We start from the raw sequence: 5,722 nt of genomic DNA, 5'->3' as shown, positions 1-5,722 counted from the left end.
TGGGGAATGAGATGCTGGACAGCTGTGCTGCAGAAAGGGACCGGGGTGTCCTACTCTGTGAACAGTTGAGTCAGCAGTGCCCTGGCAGTCAGGAGGGACATGCATGTCCTGGGGGGCAGTTTTGGGCACCACAATAAAAGAAAGACATAAAGTTATTAAGAGAGCGTCCAAAGGAGGGCAACGGAGATGTTGAAGAGACTTGAGGGGCCATATGAGGAGCAGCTGAGGTCACTTGGTCTGCTCAGCCTGGAGCAGAGGAGACTGAGGGGAGACCTCACTGCAGTTACAATTTCCTCACGAGGGGAAGAGGAGGGGCAGGCACTGATCTCTTCTCTGTGGTGACCAGTGACAGGACCCAAAGGAATGGCCTGAAGCTGTGTCAGGGGAGGATTAGGTTGGATATCAGGAAAAGGTTCTTCACCCAGAGGATGGCTGGGCAGTGGAACAGACTCCCCAGGGAAGTGGTTACAGCACTGAGCCTGACAGAGTTCAAGGAGTGTTTGGACAATGCTCTCAGGTACATGATGGAATTTTGGGGGGCTGTTGTGTGTGGGGCCAGGAGTTGCACTTGATGATTCTTGTGGGTCCCTTCCAATTCAGAATATTCTGTGATTCTGAGAATCAAAGGAGTTCATGTTGTTAAGGGTGTAACTCTACTGAGAGGAAAACATCTCTCACAATGCTGCCAACTACAGTAAAATGGCATGGAGTTTTACTTCATGTATAATGGGTTGTTTCGTAAGTAATCTGTTGAGAAAAAAAAAAAGACCATTAAGACAGATCATAAAATAGCACTCCTTCCCTTAGAAATTCTGACATGTTGAAATTTGCTATGAGACCAAGCTGAGGAAAAGTTCAGAATTTCCGAACAGAAAAAAAAGAGAACACTTAGGAATATAAATACAATTTTAATGAAATAGATCATGTTCTATAAAGCAAAAATTATATGAAATACTGTCTGCGTTCAAAATTAAAGCACTAAGGTTGAAATTAACAGTGTAGGTCTAAGTGCTTTGAATTTTTGCTGATAAAAATTTGTCAGAATCAGCACTTTATCAGTGTTTAGATTTGAGGAAAAGGCACAATTTCACAGGGAAGCCACTTTCATGTAGGCTTTCACAGCCTCTCCTATAAGCTATACCACCTGAGGCAGTGTTAAAGAAATCATTACATTTGGAAAATCAAATCTCTCAAGCTCAGAATCCATTCTAAGAACAGTTAAAATAAAACAAAAAGGCTTTCAAAATAATCTTTCAGTGTCAGCTATTACAACTGGAGGTAAAGGGTCAAGATGATCCTTTCCATTGCTTTTCTTAACCTCTAAGTTCAACTTAGTATAAAACATCAGATACTGCTGCTCTGTTTGAAATCCAGCTTTGTCAAAACTCATCTGCTCTATATTAAGATATCAAAGAGACTATTATTTTATCTGAGTCTTAACTTGTCTCAAAGGAAAATTTTATAAGGTCTTCTGACAGTTTTTAATTTAATTATTGAGAAGACAGTGTTGTTACAACTTTGTATTTAAAAACATGGCAGTAATTTAACAGGAAAAGCTGTAAAGACGTTAATTATTGGTGTGATTTGGGAACATAAGAACAGCTACTGTGTATGCCACCAAAGGTCCACACCCAGCCCTGTGTCCAGTTTCCGAAACAGACTGGTTTTGTGAAACACCATTAATAGCTAGAGAAGGGGCAGGACAGGAAGAGCTGCAGATGACACCTCTCTTCCTGTCTCAAAGCTTTTTTAGTTCTGGGGCTGCCTTAGTGGGATATGATAATTCCTGAGAAGTAACTTCCTAGAAATTTCCCTTCTGTAAGTTTTCCCACTGTGAAATTTATTCAGATAAAGAAAATCTTGCTTTTTCAGAAAATATTTTCATGGATTTGGGGTTTTTGTTCAAACTTTCTGCACATGTAAACCTGTACACATCCAAGTTTAGCAGTATTAACAGTTTAACTGGAGCTATGCCAGAGGCTGAGGGCTTATGGAATAGTGTGTAAACCCCAGAGTTTATCTGACAAAAACAACCCTAAAACTCCTGGCTGAAATGTTATTACAGTATGTTGTTCCAGCCAAGTTCTTTTGAGAAGATAAATGCACTCAATTCTCACAAACTTCATGATTACAAGAAGCTGCCTATTATTAGAAACAGGGCTCATATAATCACACAAGTAAAATGTATTTGGGACCTAACACAAAGACAATTGAAATCAACGACATTTGTTCTATTGACTTCAGCTTGGTTTGGCTTAAATCCTTAGACTCTGTTCCAGCTGCCAATTCATTTCCAGAAGTGAACTGAAGCATGTGCTTTAAGGATTTAGCTTCCCTGAAGAGGGATGCATTTAAGTATGTACTTAAATGATGTGCTGAATTGGTATTTTATAAGTTTAATGGGAGCAAATTTCCTAATATGGTACAATAAATTCTGAAGAAGTGTATTTGGGCATGTAAGTTTAGACAGGAGTTAAAACAATGAGGAATGATAATGACTCTCTTATGATACATTGGATAATTCAACACATGCTTCTCTCTTTTAAGAAAGTAATTTTTTGAGAACAACAATACAAAATTTAATGGTCAAGAACAACACACTAACAGTTGCAATATAAAATAACCCCTCACATTGTTTTTAAGCAATTCATGCAACAGGGCAAGTCATTATAATAAAGTATCTTTAATTGCAAGAGTGGGTGATAATCCACAGCTAATCAGTTTTCACTATACAAACCTGCCATGATTTTTAATTTTGGACGGAAAGTGTTTTCATATATCTTTAAAGGACTCAAACTCCCAAAATAGAAGCAGCTGTATGATTGTCCAGGTGATCCACTTTCATTCAACCACCACTAGCTGAAAATTCAGGGATTGTAAAACAATTTCTGGTGCATAAGAAGAAAGGCCAATAGGTGATAGCGCACAATTTAAAAAACATATGTACATACCTGTTAGCAAACCTGTGAATAAAAAAAAAAAAATCGTCTATGAGTTATTGTGTAGCTTATTTGCAATGCAATTTTAGTATTAAATAGAGGCAGGTATTTTAATTTGTGGTTGAATATAACATGTCTAAGCCTGAGCTAGTAAATTTGAGTGCTAAATGAATATTAATTCAGTATTTTTGTGCGCTGACAATATCCAACTGCTCCCGGCCTGAATGAAAACTGTGTTATGCTATAAACCAAGAAATAGTACCTATTCCAAATGACTAAATGTTGGACCTTCACTTCTCATTACTGTCTAAGAATGCAATCTTTCAGGTTTTAGGAGAATTAAATAAAGGATATACTCAGCCCTGGAGAGCTACACCATCTGTCCTTCCTTAATGGCATGCGTTGACCTAGTCCCAGCTTACATATGGGGAAAAGGTTAAAAGTATATAATTTGTAAGTACATATACTGACTGATACTGAGGACAACAATTCAAAACATCATTTCAGTTACCAATACATGACTTATATTTTGAAACTATTTTTAACTGCTCAGTATGACTGCACCTCAGATAGACAGTTTATTCTTTGTGGATCAAATTCTGCTCTTGATTACCATGGTGTTAATGAGTTATTTTCATTGTCTTTCAGGGATTCCCCTGAAAGACTAGTGAAGGTCATAATTAGGCTTTATATTACCTGAAAAATACAATCCTGTAGAAATGAACAAGAAAGTCTTCAAATCTAAGGTATGTTACTTAAAGGTAAAAATTATTTTGGAAGTTGGATCTTTAGGGATCTGTTACATCCTCAAATCAAGAACATATTTTTTTCCTCTGAACACCCTAATTAGGGTATGCAAAAATGGCTCTTGCTATTTAGAAATGTGTTTATTCACTTCAAATGGTTCTATTAATTCTCTCTCCAAAGGTGTTTCAGCCTATGGAGGTCTGCTGGATATTGCCTAAAATAACCTTTCAGAGTACACACAGTCCAGGCTGGACTACCAGTGCCTGCTTACTAAGTTCTGCTCAGATCTTAACCAAAATAGTTTCTCCATTTCAAAGACATAAACCTTCTATTTCCCTTTCCACATCCAGATCTTGCCTTCACAATATGCTGTCTTTTTTAATGCTGCATATTCTCCTGAGTCTCCCCCCTGAATAGACATAGACACCTAACACTTTCACATGCACCACTTTCCTACCATGCAAGTGGTGAATGTCTGGGCCTTTGTTGCCAATGACACTGTTCCATTTTCCAAAAGGGAAAGACCTGAGGTCCCTTCTGTTATCACGTTGAACATACCTCTCTCTCATCACCATTGGTATTTCAATTTTATTAAAGGTGAACTCCAGCACTATTTCTCCTTGCTCTTCCCCTGTCACTTTGTGATACTCCCACACGTGTCTGATTCAGTTTATGGCTTGCTAAACTGTGACAAAGCAACTTCGAGACTTTACACAACCCCATTCAAGTCCTTTTTGAATGCAGACTGCTGCCATGCTTATCAATCCTGTCAACCTGTACAAAACTCTGGTGTTTTCCTTCCACCCTTAGAATGTTGACTCTGAGGTCAGGAAATATATTCCTACCCCAAAGTCAATGCTGCTGAAAAGAAACAGCTGCAAAAAGCACAGCTCTTTAGAATTGCTCAAACAAACATCTACCCATAAAAGTAATTCTGGAGACATGCTTATAAACAACCATAGACAGTTGTCTAATTCACAGGTACCAACCAAATGGATTGATTTAGCATTAGGGGTACTGTATTTTCAAGTGGAAACCCTACTAGTTTCACCAGAGGAAACAATATCAGCTTTTCTTTTACAGCTATCAAAATTATTCAGTTTAGAATAGCCATCTAATTTACCAGTCTCAAAGCCCCTAAGTACCTGTGTGAAACCAACAGAATTATTGGCTTTCTTTTATGCTAAACTGTGTTTATTATGTGCTGAACTGGTCACAATAAGAGTCCAGAAGTTTTTGTGTTATCATAAACTTAAACTATGTCATTTTTATTGTGGAATGTATTTTGAGTAGGTACTCCAGACTGTCCTTGAACCAACATATGAAATTAAAGGGTAGTTTAGAAAAGTAACTGCTGAATATAAATTTTTCATGGGATTTAAAAGTCCATCATAGACATTAAGAGATGACAAAGAGTAAGTGTTCAAAAGCAACTCTTTCCTATTTTGTAAACAAGCAAAGTCAGATACCTAAGTATTTAAGTTCTGTGCACCATCCATAGGAGCAGTGAAGACACAGTCAAGGTGTTTTGTTCAATCAGAAACATTTCTTTGTAACAGAGCCTTCAGAATTATGAGGGCTACACTAAAAAAAGAAATACTGGGTGTAATAGATCACATGGCCCTTCACTACCATTCATCAGATGTAAATAAGCTCCTAAGGGGCTCTTAACTCCACCACATACAAAGTTTTGCAGCATGTGTGGTTTATCAATAAAACTGAATGCCTTTTAGCAGCCCAGCAGTACAAGTGTAACATCTGAATTTAATTCACCATTTTGCTACGTAAGGAAGTTTTCAGGGCACAATTTAGTGGCTGGCTGTCCTGGGTTTGGCTTTTTCAGTGAATTTTTCTCCCATCTGCTACCTAGAAGGACAACGTGAGGGGAAGAGAGACAAATGAGAGCAATTAGGAAACAAAAGATGTAGCTGGGTGTTGCAACATTCCATTGAAATAGCCCTGGCTGGGGCCGGGTTGCAGATGATAACTCCAGAAAAAAAGGTGAGGGTGCTACCCCAGAGGCTTGGCTGTGTTTT

At 38.1% G+C, this 5,722-nt stretch overlaps 1 long non-coding RNA gene across 1 annotated transcript in view; it reads right to left on the bottom strand.

Annotated features, from left to right (window-relative positions):
- Nucleotides 1-464: 464 nt before the first annotated feature.
- Nucleotides 465-5,722, bottom strand: part of LOC108448776 — a 38,479-nt gene continuing 33,221 nt past the window's right edge. Inside the window, exons 3-4 of the long non-coding RNA XR_001864796.1 lie at nucleotides 2,952-2,963; nucleotides 465-747 (exon numbers count right to left, since the gene is read on the bottom strand). This is a non-coding gene — a long non-coding RNA (uncharacterized LOC108448776). The remainder of the gene's footprint in view (nucleotides 748-2,951; nucleotides 2,964-5,722) is intronic.

Source organism: Corvus brachyrhynchos, unplaced genomic scaffold (genome assembly GCF_000691975.1).
Source record: "Corvus brachyrhynchos isolate BGI_N302 unplaced genomic scaffold, ASM69197v1 scaffold428, whole genome shotgun sequence".
Classification (NCBI taxonomy): domain Eukaryota; kingdom Metazoa; phylum Chordata; class Aves; order Passeriformes; family Corvidae; genus Corvus; species Corvus brachyrhynchos.
Note: the sequence above shows the minus strand (reverse complement) of the source record. Positions and strands in the feature narration are given on the sequence as shown.